The 16387-nt window shown below is 39.3% G+C and overlaps 1 protein-coding gene across 1 annotated transcript in view; it reads right to left on the bottom strand.

Annotated features, from left to right (window-relative positions):
* The window catches only part of DMD (dystrophin), a 4487195-nt gene that overhangs the window by 2355545 nt on the left and 2115263 nt on the right, over window positions 1-16387 (bottom strand). The window lies entirely within an intron of this gene.

The following is a 16387-nucleotide window of genomic DNA, read 5'->3' as shown; positions in this document are numbered from 1 at the left end:
TTTGTAACAATTTTACATGAGAATCATTTCCTTAAATAGTTGAATTATTGATTTTTTAAACCTGTGTTTGTTTGTGCATTGAGTTGACAAGAAGTGCCAGGTAATTAATTTCTAATAAATAGGAATGTGTTTAGGGTTTTGTGCCGGCTCTCAGTGTGCACTAGACCAGTTCTTATGATACACTATTTCACTTGATATTCGTGGTTGAGCACTGTGAGAGGACAGCACAACTTTTACATAAGTATCATGTAAAGGGTCTTGGATTGACATGGGGACATTTTAATTTATATCTAAATATTTTGTATGCATACAGTCTTCACTATTAAACTTCTTACATGAAGCAAAAGTACTAACACTCAGTAAGATTCTAAGAATGAAAACACATAAGCAAGAAAGAGTTCATAGTGCTTACAGTTGTAAGCAGAAATCATTAAAAATGACTTTGGGCTAGATTACAAGTGGAGTGCTAATTTATCAAATATTTGCCCATTTGCAGGCACGCAATAAATAACCAGCCATTACAAGTATCTGATTATTGCTACTGCAAGCTCACAGTAGCAATTATCACTTAAAAAATAACCAGAGATCAGATCTCTGGTTAATTTAAAAAATATGAAGGATAAAGAAGGGGGTAGTAGTCAGCGCCAATTGAGAGCGCACACAAGCTCACTATAGGGTAACGATCACCTAACAGGATCGTATTGTATATCGAACAAGTATGAAGAGGTATAGGAGCGCCACCAGAAAATGGGCTTAAGTGTGCTATATAGAGAGTACTCAGGTAAATATAACCAGTACTGAGATATGTTCAAAGGGCTAACTGAAAATGTGAACAAATCTTAGTAGGACAATGTAGAGATGATTGCATAGGGGGTTACTAAATACATATGAGTGTGGATACAAGATGCTAACATGCTGTAGTATTTGTAAGGAACAATATAAACATTTTAAAAACTGATTAAATCTAGCATGAAAAACTGTTAAAGGAAAACTGATTTAATCCAACATAAAGTCTAAAAACATGAAGCTTAAAAACAAAGATACACATACAGCGAGATACAATATAAAAAACAAGATGCACTATAAAAAAGAGAACATTAAGTAGTAATCTGAGCTCAGATGTACCAAAATGAAAACCAAATAAGATATATAGAGGGAAAGTCCCAAAGAAGCAGCAAATGTCCCAAAATGAGATGAAAAACAAATAGTCCCAAATGGGTGTCCGATGTTATATAATCCAGGAGTTGAAAATGCTTGGAAAAAGGCTTCAGGTCCAGAAGGAATTTGAGCTAGATTACAATTGGAGCGCTAATTTATCACACACCAGCAAATGGGCAAATTTGCCCAATTGTGGGCACGCAATAAATAACCAGCTATTACAAGTGGCTGATTATTGCTACCGCTCACGGTAGCAATTAACACTTAGAAAATTAATTAGAGATCAGATCTCTGGTTAATTTTATAAATATGCCCTAAATGCCCCCAAAATACAGTGTTGTGTATTTTATTAAAAAATAAAAATGGTAGCATTTTTATTTTTTAATAAAATAACTGCACTAGGCAGTATTTTGGGGGTAAAGTTGGTAAAAGTAAAGTATTAGAAAAAAATGGCACTGAAAAGTGCCTTTACATTGCAGTCTATGGGAACTGTGTGTTCCCTGTAAATATAAATATATGCATATGCTTATATACATATATATTTATGTCGTAATATGTGTATATACACATATTAACACATAAATATATGTATATAATCATACACATATATATTTAATATTGCTGCCAATGCTGCGCAACTTACCACTTTCACTGCGCCTTGGTTATGTGCCATCTCTGGCAGCATCAGAACGAGGCTCCCATTGGAGAGTATAGAATCGCGCTATTGTGAGCGTAATGCTTCCCAAAAATGCAACCACGAGCTCGCTTTTGCATTGCTGACAATCTGTAATACCAGCACACATTAGCATGCACTGGTATTACTCAGTGGAGAACAAATATTGATTTCACAAAAGTGATATGTAATGCTCCACTTGTAATCTGGTCTGAAATTGGAAGTGCGAAGGGGATATCACTATATCTTTCCTAGTGACAGTCTGTGGAATGAGGCACATATTTTTAAGATATATGTCACTTCTGGTGGTTTGCTATTATAAAGTTTACTAATACCAACTGTCCACTGTGCAAAATAACATAAGTGATATTTAATTAAAAATATTATATTGAGGGGGGCGGAGCCTAGCCACGCAGGGTGATGGCTGCTTAATTTTTGGCTCTAATGCCCTACACCCGATCAGCATCTAGATAAGGGGACTTTCTATCCTACAACAATGGAGATAACGTTGGGAACATATTGCCTAACACATTGTGGCTTTGTCTGAGACCTGCACAAAGATTTGGGAGCTGGCGGCACTTTGTCTTTTTCATCACCCTGTCTGAGGCCTGCATCGGAGTTCCCTGACACCGCGCCAGCTAACAGTGACTAACCGCGCAGCAAGGAGGACCCCCCTATAGCCACACTAAAGCACTGTGATCAGCCCAATTATATCTGACAGGAGAGGGTGGTCGGCACTCACCAGAAAGGCAGCTTTCAATCAGCACCGTAAGTGGCGGTCGGAGCTTGGATAAAGAGAACCGGGAGATTGCACCGGAAGCGCACCGGAGACAGATTGGAATACCGGGTAAAGGACACCCTGCTTGTAACAAGTAGAGACTAACATCACGGCTGTCCTGAAACATCTGATTGCCCGGTGAGTTGCCACACTTCCCACACATCCCCGGTGTATAAGTTAAAGGCACGCAAGATACAGGACATACCCCTCTGTGTCTAATAAATAACGGCTACTTGGCATTAGAGTTTGGTACTCCTCTCCTGATTAGCCTGTGCACACTTGACAGAAGAGAAAATATACAGTGAATTTTACATCCAGTATATAATATATATGACGCAGCTCTGAACGTCTGCACATCTTTTGCCCAGGCCACAAGCCATATTTTAACTGCCATAACCTTTATATAACAAAAGGCCTTAGCAGACTGATATCAATCCTCAGCCACTTTTCACAATATGTCCCACAGGAAGAACAATAAACTAGAAAGGGGCCTTAAGTCTTCAAGCCTAACCAACTTTCTTAAGGCTGCTACACTTACCACAGACATGTCAGAGAGCAGACTCCCTTCTCCCTCTCGGGAAACCATGGAATCAACTAGCTCAACATCACAACAGCCCCAGGAATATTTAACAAGAAGTGATCTTAACACTATATCTTCAAAAGAGGACATTAATAAAGTATTGGCTGAAATGAGGTCCTTTTTTGGCGAACTGAAGAGGGACATAACCCAAGTTACACAGCAAGTGCACACACTTGAAAACAAACATGCCACTCTTGGTGCCAAAGTAAAAGCTAACTCTCATCATATCAGAGAGCACGAGGAGCATATACAGTTTCTTCTTTCCAGAATGGAGGACTTGGACAACAGGGGGCGGCGAAACAATGTCAGGATCAGGGGAGTCCCTGAATCTGTCTCTAATACTGCACTTGAAGGGTACTTACAGGACCTGTTCCGCACTTTGAAAGGTACACCGAGTTCCATTGATATACCCATAGAGAGGGCCCACAGAGCCCTTAGGCCCAGACCCTCGCCTAAAGCCCCACCTAGGAACATAATAATTAAATTTCTTAGTTATAAAGATAAGGAAATTATTATGCAGAGAGCAAGGACCCTTCAGAATGTAACCCATGCAGAGATCCCCCTCCAAATCTTTTCCAACCTGAGTCTAACTACTTTACAAAAGAGAAGAGATCTCAAATTTATGACATCCGAACTGCAAGCTCAGAAAATACAATATAAATGGGGCTTCCCGGTGAGCCTGATAGCTTCCAAAAATGGCACTCAAGCAGTCTACAGATCTTTGGCTGACCTACCTGAGTTTTGCAGGATACTTGAGATCAACATAACACCACTGGACCAGATGGAAAATGCTCAACAGGATTCTTCTTCCCAGGAAGAAGAGGACTTTGCCCGGACCCATGACACTTGAAGTGAAAAAATTTCTACCTTAAGACAGCACCCTGAATTGCAGCATGAGGAACTTGATAAGTATTTTACTTTTATATTATGTTTCATGTGCTAGTACCAGCCTAACCCTTATAGACTGGAAATTCGGGACTTGATAGGATATTTCTATCAGTTTTTCAATGTGTTTTTTGTACCTTTTGGTTGTTCTTTGTTTTTTTTTCAGGTTAAATGTTAAATGACGTTATTTGAATCTAATGTGGACTGTCGTATCTAAATGGGCCCCTCACCACCTAGAGTATACACACACAACCTAATAGATGGGTGTGCCAACAGCCAGCAGTATGCTTTACATTGCCCTGGGGGAGAGCACTAGAGGGTCTTTAATAGCTTAATCCCTTTTAATCAAGTTTGCACGCAAGTTGCATTTAGGTGGGGAGTTGCTACTGCACTTTGATATGGGGCGGGATAAATGCTGCACACTGGCCCATAACATACAAGCTTCTTGCTTGTCAAAGACGACTAGATATCTCTAAAGGGTCTGTAGACAGTTGGGGCACAAGCATTAATTAAGAGCCATATCAGATATGTGAGAGCCCTATTGTAGGTCCCTTCTTTGCAGTTCCAGATGAGCACAATTCACTACTTGAAAAATATAATACAAACCAAATGTTTAAACATGTTACTTTGAAATTCTCTAGTTCTACAATGTTACTTCTTCTCTTTATGCAAATGATTAATGGATGCCTTATTGTATGTTTACCACGTGATTAAGCTTAATATAACAGGGTAGTAATCTGCACCTTATTTTATATATAGACGAATGACATATTTTGTATTGTACTAGTTTGTGATGAATTGTCCCTAAATTTTTAATCCAGACAATTTATTTTTTATTTTTTTATTGCTGGTCGGGTGTGGGGATACTGACCCCACACTTACTTTCTTACTCTTTCCTTTTTGCCTTTTACGGGTAGGAAGGATTGTATAAATACTTTTCTAACTCTTTCACTACCCCCAGCGCGCTGCTGGAACTCTTATTACTACTCTACTGACTCTACTGATTTTGCTATTTTATTCCAACTTTTCCTTTTTTCTCCTTCTGCACCCCTACCCCCCCTCCCCCTTTTTTTTTTCTCTCGTCCTGATACCCCCTTTATCACCAAGTGCCTAGCATGGGGGAACCCCGGAGTAGACAAAGTTTGACAGTTCTGACACTGAATGTGAGGGGCCTTAATACACCAGAAAAGAGATCCCACTTGATAAAAGACATGACCAGACTAAACTGTGACATTGCCTATTTACAAGAAACCCATTTTAGGAGGGGGAGGGAGCCAAAATGGCCGAATTCTAAATTCCCAACCATGTTTTTTGTATCTGGCCCTTCTAAGAAAAACGGGGTGGGAATCATTATAAAACATTCAATACCCGTCAACCTGACTCTAGAACCACTGCTTGATACCTTCAAAGGGTCAGCCTCAATCCCAAAAAAGATCATTAAGCAATGTAACACTAGGTTAGAGGAGCTATCAATACATGACATTTGGAGAACACAATACCCCACGAGACGGGACTACACCTTCTTTTCCCACCCTCATGATCTCTACACGAGAATTGACTATATTTTTACTGACCAAGCCACATTGTCCTCTGTGGAGAAAATACAAATCCTCCCAATGACCTGGTCGGATCACGCCCCAGTGCTGTGTAAACTGGGGTGGCCGAACATGCCATACCTCCCTTTTATATGGCGATTTGATGATTTCCTACTTAATAACCAGCTACTTAGGGGGAAAATAGAAACTACACTCCTTGACTACTTCACCATTAACGATACGACATAGACCTCTAAACATATACTTTGGGAAGCACATAAATGTGTGCTCCGCGGCGAACTTATGAAACAGAAAGCCATTTTGGCTAAACAAACTAGAATACGGTTCACTACACTCCTAACCAGCATATGCGACTTAGAAATAAAACATAAAAAACAGCCGTCGGACACCTTGGTGCTTTCTGAGCTTAATAAGGCCAGGAGAGAAATTCAGGACATGCATACACTTGACTACCAGAAAATGGCGCTGCGTAACCAACAGAAATTCTACGAATTTGGGGATAAACCTGGTAGACTTCTCGCCAGGGCCCTCAAAAGAAAACAATTAAAAACACACATTCACACATTGATAGACAAAAATGGTTTAACACATGCGGACAGCCCAGCAATCGCGGAAACGCTAAAAGCATATTATCATGATCTGTATAATCTACAACCTCCTTCTCACACCTCTCCGGGTGGGAGAGATAGATCATCTTCTCCAACTTTGAGCTCTTATTTGGACTCAATCAGACTTCCTTCCCTGTCTCAGACAGATGTGGAGACTCTGAACGCACCTATATCCCCAGAGGAGGTATCGCGTACTATTGAAGATTTACCAAATGGTAAAAGCCCGGGCCCCGACGGATTTAGTGCCAAATATTATAAATTATATAAACAAATTCTATCCCCTCAATTGGCCCGATTTTTTAATACTTTAGACACTCCTCAGGGACTCCCCCCTTCCATGTTAACAGCCCACATCACAACTATCCCTAAACCAGGCAAACCAGCGAACCGGCCAGAAAACTTTCGGCCAATATCACTTCTTAATGTTGACATAAAGATATTTGCCAAGATTCTCTCCAGCAGACTGAATAAAATTTTACCCAATCTGATCTCCCCAGACCAAGTAGGATTTGTGCCCGGCCGTGAAGTGAGCGACAATACCATAAAAGCAACCCTACTAAGTAATTATGCGCAAATAAACAAAATCCCTATGATTCTAGTTTCTACCGATGCCGAAAAGGCCTTCGACAGGATCAGCTGGAAATTTTTGAAGGAAGTCCTGTCGAAGATGGGGTTTGGACAGACCCTTATATATAAGATATTCTCCCTATACAGGGCCCCCTCGGCTCAAGTCAGGATAAACAATATCTTATCTGAACCTTTTAATATTTCAAATGGCACTAGGCAAGGGTGCCCTTTTTACCCGTTGTTGTTTGCCTTGGTCATAGAGGTCTTAGCTCAGAAAATTAGAGACAATGAGAAGATTAGGGGTCTACGGATAGGGGATCAGGAACACAAGTTACCAATGTACGCGGACGACATCCTACTTTCATTAACAGACCCAATGACTTCCCTCCCCGAGGCCCTAAAAGAATTTGAGCTATATGGCAGGTTCTCAAACTTTCACTTGAACAAAACGAAGTCGGAAATACTAAACATTACTCTCCCTCAAGCAGATATTTGACAACTCTCTTCTCTGTGCCCATTGCGCATACAAACCCGCACTCTCAGATATCTAGGGATCAACCTTACCCCCTCCCCAGACACTTTATACGAAGCTAACTATTCAAATCTACTTACCGAAATCACAGGAGATCTCTCTTCTTGGAGAAATAAACCGGTCTCCTGGTTGGGGAGAATTGGTATTATAAAGATGAATATCCTACCCAGGATTTTGTATTACCTCCAGACCCTCCCGATCCCGTTACCCACACACTATTTACACAGATTGCAGGATGTGATAGAGGAGTTTATTTGGAAAGGAGTTAAACCACGAATTGCAAGGAAAACCCTTTACTTACCAAAGGAGGGGGGAGGACTGGGAGTCCCTAATCTATCTACCTACAAAAAAGCTATTAACTTTCAACACCAAATTGAATGGTGTCATAACTCTAAAGATAAAACCTGGGTGCAAATATGCAGGTCAATTATGGGCACACAGAACATGGGGACCTTGGGATGGACATCCGCCAAATCTAGGCCCAAAACACTGGAATGTTACCCCTTTGTCAAATAATTTTTTGCATGTTGGAATAGATCTCTAGTGGAACACCCGCATATCACCTCTAACCCTTCACCACTCACGCCATTCATTGACAACCCAGACATACCTTTTTACGGGTACACAAAGACTGCTGATAGATAAAACTTCACTCGTGCAGGTGACGTTCCACCGCCTCTTAATGAATAAAAGAATCAAGAACAGAGTAGACCTCAAGCGTACTGGACTTGATATCTCCTGGTTTTACCATACACAACTCCAACATTTCCTATCAACATATAAAAGATCAAATGACGTGACTAGACAACTGACTACTTTAGAATCCTTGTGCCTACTCCCGAACACACCAAAACATTTGATTTCCATAGTCTATCACTTGATCCTCTCACCAAAGGATGCCCCTTTTCCCGATTATGTGAGACAATGGAATAGGGAACTCAACCCATCTCCAACTGACAAAGACTGGCATAAGATGTTAAACGCTCATGTGAAAGCCTCGGTCTCAACGAAAACGATTGAAGCTAATTACAAACTCTTATCTAGGTGGTATCTCACACCTGATAGGATTCAGAAAATATAGAAACTGACTGATGGTAAGTGCTGGCATGGGCGTGGGGAACGTGGTACCCTCCTCCACATCTGGTGGGACTGTGATATTCTCCAACCTTATTGGCGGTCAATTCTTACTATCATGGAAACCACATTTAATATAACTTTGACTGGAGTGCCCAGCCTTTTGTTGTTCCATAACCTCCCTAAATTTAAAGACAAACCTTCAAAACAGCTCTTCCTCATAATGCTTAATAGTGCCAAGTCCCTTATTCCCAAGAAATGGAAACAGACAGATATCCCAAAGGTGACAGACTGGACATCCCAGGTAGACAGACTCCTACAGCTAGAAAGATTCAGATATATGAGGGATGACAAAATAGAAATACATGAATACATGCTGGAAATGTGGAAATCGGTGGTCTCTGATCTGCGCACATAAACTAACGATAGAAGAGGAGAGCTTGTTGGCTCTAGCTGGACTTGGTAAACTGCTCTGGAACTTCTTTGATGGGGCACCATTTGGTGATACACTCCCTCTCCTTCCTGCCCCTCCCCTTCCTCACCTCTTCCCTCTCACCCCCCCCCCCCACCACACATAACCCCCCCCCACCACCACACCCCCCCCCTTTTTTTCCCCTCTCCTCACCCCTTTCTCTCTTATCTTTCTTCTCTTCTTTATTAACTCTCTTAACTGATCACTCTCGGTGTGAAACTGTGTCAAAACCCAAGCCGAGACTATATTACCTTCTAATATACATATGTATAATGTAATACTCCTGTTTATTGTTATAAGTTTGTACACATGCTTCTGGGACCACCTAACCACTTGTGGACTTTATGCCTTGCAACTTCTTCAAACCACCAGGCATTATGTGACTTACTATTTAGTCACAAATTCCGGACTTGGAAACCATGGACTCTTCAACAAGTGTTGGGAAATGCAAACATTTTTGATGTAACTATGTCTTTTGAAGCATGTACTGTTACCATTTTATATTAATAAAGCTTTGAAAATGAAAAAATAAATAAAATTAAATTAAAAAAAATATTATATTGAGGATTTTTTGTAGCTAAAACATATTCCAGAAAAGGTGTTTATTTTATTTTCAGTCTCCTTTCTACCAGTCATTACATTACGAAAACATTTTTTGATAGTCTAGTAATGATGAATCCAGGCTTCAAAGTATGTACAAATTGTGATATATTTTCAATTAACAAATCTAGCAGAGCTAGCAGAAAAGCAACAAAAGCAATGATGATTTCACTGGATGGAAAGCAGACTGTATCAAATTTTGTACATGGTTTTACAGATGCATGAAATGCTGTTGTCTGTAATAGGATAAAAGTAACTTGCCCAGATTTAAAAAGTCAGTTGGGTCTGCTAGTAGCTCAAAGATCTTTCAAAGTATGCAGTGTGCAATAAATCAAAAGGTTCAAACCTTGAAACCTATGTTTTTTTCAAACATGAATGGAAAACCAGCGATTTGCAAGGGATATGAAACCCAACAGGTTCATGATGCACAAACAGTATGTCATTTTAAACAACTTTCCAATTTACTTTTATTATCTAATTTGCTTTGTTTTCTTGCTATCCTTTGTGGAAAAGAAAACCTAGGTAGGCTCAGGAGAAGCAAAGCTGTGAGCTAGCTGCAGATAGGTGGCTGCACATCTATGCATATTTTCTTTGGCTTACTTGAAGTGTTTAGCTAGCTCCCAGTAGTGCATTGCTGCACCTTTAACAAAGGATACCAACAGAACAAAGTACAATTTATAATAGAAGTACATTTTAAATTGGTTTAAAATTGCATGATCTATTGGAATCATGAAAGAAAAAAAATTGGGTCCATGTCCCTTTAATATGATGCTAAGTGACCTTTTGAAGCAAGTACAAATTAAAATATATATCTTTCACTTAATTGGCAAGAGTCCATGAGCTAGTGACGTATGGGATATACAATCCTACCAGGAGGGGCAAAGTTTCCTAAACCTCAAATGCCTATAAATACACCCCTCACCACACCCACAATTCAGTTTTACAAACTTTGCCTCCCTATGGAGGTGGTGAAGTATGTTTGTGCTTGATTTTTCTTCTATGATAAGCGCTTCTCAGCATATTGAAGCCCAATTCCTCTCAGAGTACAGTGTTTGTCAGAGGGATGTGAAGGGAGTATCGCCTATGGATTTTATGGTTTTCCTTGCGGGACATCTTTTCAAGGGTTCTCTGTTATCGGTCGCAGAGATTCATCTTCTACCTCTCTTTTCAGATCGACGATATACTCCTATATACCATTACCTCTGCTGATTTTTTTAGTACTGGTTTGGCTATCTGCTATATATGGATGGGTGTCTTTCGGTAAGTACGTATTGTTATTTAAGACACTCTCAGCTATGGTTTGGCGCTTTAGGTATTAATATAAAGTATGCATATTTCCCTTTTTGCAGTCTAAACAGTTTCAGTATAGGAATCATGTTTGGGAAGTTTATTTTCACTTTTTTCTTACCTGGGGTTCAGTCTTTTTGAAATTTGACTCATTTTTTCGTGGGCAAATCTAGGCTCATGAGGGCGCAAAATGCTGTTTTTTATTGCATCATTCTTGGCGCAAATTATTTCGTTTTTCTTTACTAAAACTGTTACATTGTGTAAATTGAATATTTTGCCAAAATTTTATTTTTATTTTTCTGTTACATTTTGCGAGATATTTCATTCTGATCCTGACTCTGATGTTACTGTAGAAACTATGATGCCCTGGAACACAATTCTACAAAGCTAAGTGTGTTCTTTTCATTATTAAGCTGTTGTTATTTCTTCAGTTCAATTATGTGGCATTTGTTTATTATGTTTTATGTAAAAATATGTTTCTACATGTACAATGACATTTACTGTTTTTTTTACATATTAAGTTCTTGTACTTGGTTTCATTTGCAAACATTACATGTTACTGCTTATATCATAAAGGTTATGACTGCTATTATGCCTTTAAATAAACTTATGAGGTCTTTTCAAAATTGTTAAAATTTAATTAATTTTGTTCTGACCGACAGCATACTTAAATTGTTATGCTGATGGAAGTTTCTTTGTTTTAAAGATCCTGTATCAGACAGTGTATTATAAATTCTCCTTATTTTTCATTTGAACATTTTTTATGTTCTTTGTTAAGGAAATATTTGTTATTTATAGCTTTTAGGAGTCCTCCTATTAACTATATTATTAATCCTTTTCAAACTGGATTTTAAGATTTTTTTGCTCTTAAGGTTTTTTCTTATGCAATATACTATTTGTATTATATTCTAGAGAATGTTTATCCTGATTCCCTCTTGGGACTGTACTACTATTTCTATGGAGATTGGTACTTATTTTCAGGATTCTTTAGAATTTTTGTATATAACCTTGGTAGAGCATATTCATGTACTGTTAATATTTTAGCTCAGCTTTATCTGTGGCTGACATTGCTGTTTTCTCAACCTTTGTTGAACAGTTAGTATAAGCAGTTTCAGATTATCAAGTATATACTGTAGCTCTGTTTATTTACCTCAGAAGTAATCATTTAATTATGTTTACTATATCTATAATTATGATTTTGAATATATTTTATTATCTCTATCTTTATAGGATAATTATTTGTTTGATTTCTATTTTCTCCACTATTGTTGGAGGTCAAGAATTTTTTTCTGCCCTACTTTAAGTCCGGTGATGTAGATCAGTTGGTGAATGTTGTTCTAGATCCAAGGGTCTCATATTCATATTCCGACAGGGTTATTACAGCCCTTTGGCCTTTTGAGGTCAATTTATTGTATATCATTTATTTGGGTAATATTAACAACTGATTTGTTCAGCTGCTAATTTGGTTAATTCAGAGTGTAAGCACTGAAAAAGTGTTTTGTATCTATTTGGGAGAAATACGCTATATATTTACTTGTTATTAGACTGCATGAAGGTGCGGTTCTCATCCAGTCATTCTGGTGGGGGCAGATTAAATTGTTTTGGGATCAGTCAAAAATCTACATTTTTCTTAGGGTTTGAATAGATTTTCAGAATGAGACCTTCTATGGGAAGAATCTTTCTTTCTCAGTATGCTCTGTGATTTATTTTCAGGAGTGATTATGCCAGTTCTTTTTGGCAGGAACAGGGTTTGGGTAACTATTTATTTCTATTCTTTGCCCCAAAGAAGAAGGGTTTATTCAGTCAATTTTTTGGATCTGAAGACTTTTATATTGTTTTGTTAGTTTTCAACTTTTATGTTGGCGATTATAAGAACTATTATGCCTTTTTGTTAATGTCCACTCATTTTTCAGGATATTTATCCTCATATTTTATTTTCATTCAGTCCACTTGTAGATTCTGAGATTCTCTTTTTTAAATAAGGTTTACCAATTTGTCACTTTTCCATTTGGTCTAGCGACAGCTTTATGAATCTTGTCTTAGGTTCTCGGTGCCCTTCTTTCTGTCATCAGACAGTAAAGTATGGTGGTGCTTCCTTATTTGGATGGTATCTTGGTATTAGCTTAAACTTTTCTTTTATTAAGATAGACAGAAAGCTCAGCATACTAATTCACTGTGGCTGAGCCCTGTAGCAACCTGAGGGTTGCAGATTAGATTCCTGGCGATGTCCATTCAGCCTTTCATTCTCAGAGGATGATTAATGAGCAGCGTTTTGAGTCCTTTACGGGTAATTAGATGCGCTTACAAGTACCAAATACATATATATGGATCTTTCTTTTCTGGAATCTCTTATGAATCAACTAAGTTTTGCTTCTTCAAAACATAGTTAGAGGATTTAATTTACCTAAGACACAGACGGCGCTACACTCCAGCAAATTCAGCAAATAACAGCAGTTAAAGCCCCAGAGCCACATTGCGGGGAGCCACTCCACCAGGCCCAGAGGCAGTAAGTTAGAGCCCGGGTCTTAATTAGCTATCCCTAAAAGTTTTTATCTTTGTTCTGTACGCCCAGACCTAGACCTCAATATAAGTGCATGTAATAGTGCCGAATACCTGCTCCCACCTATAAAAACCTCTCCATGTGAAGACAAGCATACTTTCAAAGGGACTCATACCTTCAAGGCCACTATATATAAGATTCATTTATGATCCTCCTACCTGGGCTTGACAGGGTTTAGGTCTTCCTATGTGACCTGATTCTCTAGCTCACCCATTCTTGGCCCAGCGAACTGACATACCTGTTGTGACTGTCCAGAACACTAGCTCACAGCCTAGTTGTTTGAGGTCCCCAAGTTCTCCTCCTCCTCCCTTTACCACAGGACCACATTGCCTGCGGGTCATACCCCAATCCCTTTTACCCACTTCCCCCATAGGGGGCACCTCCCCTGGAGGGGGGAAGATATTTGGAAAAATCTCTCTCAGGCACACAGGTAACAAAATACTTCAGCTCCCTTGCTTACTCTGTGGGCCCGAACCTCTCTAACAACAAAAATCGGGAGTTAATTCAACGATTTCATAAAGCTTGTGAAACAAATGATGTGGTTCTAGCTACCCTGATTTAAGGGGTGCCGGCTGGAGCCCCCAGTCTCAACTCAATTTAAGGAAGCCACAGTATTAAGTGCTCCCCTATATCTCATGAGTCAGATCAAACAGATTCTCAGGTCTATCAGGATGGCTTATGCAGCAAAGAAGAAACAAAAACACCAAGGCCTAGATTTAGAGTTTGGCGTTAGCCGTGAAAACCAGCGTTAGAGGCTCCTAACGCTGGTTTTAGGCTACCTCCGGTATTTGGAGTCACTCAAAAAAGGGTCTAACGCTCACTTTTCAGCCGCGACTTTTCCATACCGCAGATCCCCTTACGTAAATTGCGTATCCTATCTTTTCAATGGGATTTTTCTAACTCCGGTATTTAGAGTCGTGTCTGAAGTGAGCGTTAGAAATCTAACGACAAAACTCCAGCCGCAGAAAAAAGTCAGTAGTTAAGAGCTTTCTGGGCTAACGCCAGTTCATAAAGCTCTTAACTACTGTACTCTAAAGTACACTAACACCCATAAACTACCTATGTACCCCTAAACCGAGGCCCCCCCACATCGCCGCAACTCGATTCAATTTTTTTAACCCCTAATCTGCCGACCGCCACCTACATTATCCTTATGTACCCCTAATCTGCTGCCCCTAACACCGCCGACCCCTATATTATATTTATTAAACCCTAATCTGCCCCCCACAACGTCGCCGCCAGCTACCTACACTTATTAACCCCTAATCTGCCGTCCGCACACCGCTGCCGGCTACATTATAACTATGTACCCCTAATCTGCTGCCCTAACATCGCCGACCCCTATATTATATTTATTAACCCCTAACCGGCACCCCACAACGTCGCCGCCACCTACCTACAATAATTAACCCCTAATCTGCCGACCGCAAAGAGCCGCCAGCTACATTATAGCTATGTACCCCTAATCTGCTGCCCCTAACACCGCCGACCCCTATATTATATTTATTAACCCCTAACCTGCCCTCCCTAACATCGCCGACACCTAACTTCAATTATTAACCCCTAATCTGCCGACTGAATCTCGCCGCTATTCTAATAAATGAATTAACCCCTAAAGCTAAGTCTAATCCTAACACTAACACCCCCCTAAATTAAATATAATTTTAATCTAACGAAATTCATTCACTCTTATTAAATAAATTATTCCTATTTAAAGCTAAATACCTGTAAAATAAATCCTAATATAGCTACAACATAAATTATAATTATATTATAGCTATTTTAGGATTAATATTTATTTTACAGGTAACTTTGTATTTATTTTAACCAGGTACAATAGCTATTAAATAGTTAAGAACTATTTAATAGCTAAAATAGTTAAAATAATTACAAATTTACCTGTAAAATAAATCCTAACCTAAGTTACAATTAAACCTAACACTATACTATCATTAAATTAATTAAATAAAATACCTAAAATTACCTACAATTAAGCCTAACACTACACTATCAATAAATAAATTAAATACAATACCTACACATAACTACAATGAAATAAACTAACTAAAGTACAAAAAATAAAAAAGAACTAAGTTACAAAAAAATAAAAAAATATTTACAAACATTAGAAAAATATTACAACAATTTTAAACTAATTACACCTACTCTAAGCCCCCTAATAAAATAACAAAGCCCCCCAAAATAAAAAAATGCCCTACCCTATTCTAAATTACTAAAGTTCAAAGCTATTTTACCTTACCAGCCCTGAACAGGGCCCTTTGCGGGGCATGCCCCAAGAAGTTCAGCTCTTTTGCCTGTAAAAAAAACATACAATACCCCCCCCCCAACATTACAACCCACCACCCACATACCCCTAATCTAACCCAAACCCCCCTTAAATAAACCTAACACTAAGCCCCTGAAGATCATCCTACCTTGTCTTCACCTCATCGGGTATCACCGATCGGTCCTGGCTCAAAATCTTCATCCAACCCAAGCGGGGGCTGGCGATCCATCATCCGGTGGCTGAAGAGGTCCAGAAGAGGCTCCAAAGTCTTCATCCTATCCGGGAAGAAGAGTAGATCCGGACCGGCAACCATCATCTTCCAAGCGGCATCTTCTATCTTCATCCGATGAGGACTGGCTCCATCCTGAAGACCTCCACCGCGGACCCATCTTCATCCGGCGATGTCCAACTGAAGAATGACGGTTCCTTTAAATGACGTCATCCAAGATGGCGTCCCTCGAATTCCGATTGGCTGATAGGATTCTATCAGCCAATCGGAATTAAGGTAGGAATATTCTGCCAATAGAATGCGAGCTCAATCTGATTGGCTGATTGGCTAATTTTGTTAAATTTAAATTATATTTAAGTTAGGGGGGTGTTAGTGTTAGGGTTAGACTTAGCTTTAGGGGTTAATACATTTATTAGAATAGCGGTGAGCTCCGGTCGGCAGATTAGGGGTTAATAATTGAAGTTAGGTGTCGGCGATGTTAGGGAGGGCAGATTAGGGGTTAATACTATTTATTATAGGGTTAGTGAGGCGGAAGTGTTTC

This window comes from Bombina bombina, chromosome 3 (genome assembly GCF_027579735.1).
Source record: "Bombina bombina isolate aBomBom1 chromosome 3, aBomBom1.pri, whole genome shotgun sequence".
Lineage (NCBI taxonomy): Eukaryota > Metazoa > Chordata > Amphibia > Anura > Bombinatoridae > Bombina > Bombina bombina.
Note: the sequence above shows the minus strand (reverse complement) of the source record. Positions and strands in the feature narration are given on the sequence as shown.